The following is a 300-nucleotide window of genomic DNA, read 5'->3' as shown; positions in this document are numbered from 1 at the left end:
TGTTTTATAGTCTCTCTCTTCCCTGCATATAAAATGGGCAATTTTGCATACGAGTGTCGAGGTTGATGAGAGTAGCGGATAGCATTGTGAAAAGGTCTTCGTGTTCAAACAGCTATGACCTTTTTTATTGACTGTCTGAAGCACATGTGAATCGAAGAATATGTGTGTATTTATTTATGCTCTTTCTTCATCTTCCAGTTCTGTATATAAAAAGAAAAAGAAAAAAAACATGATATCTTGCGAAGTCCGTGCCAGATACAAAAAGTTTTTTATATGTCTTTGAATGCGTTGCGTCAGAGG

This window comes from Penaeus monodon, chromosome 19, assembly GCF_015228065.2.
Source record: "Penaeus monodon isolate SGIC_2016 chromosome 19, NSTDA_Pmon_1, whole genome shotgun sequence".
Lineage (NCBI taxonomy): Eukaryota > Metazoa > Arthropoda > Malacostraca > Decapoda > Penaeidae > Penaeus > Penaeus monodon.
The sequence above is the reverse complement of the archived record's forward strand: the minus strand, read 5'-3'. Positions refer to the sequence as shown.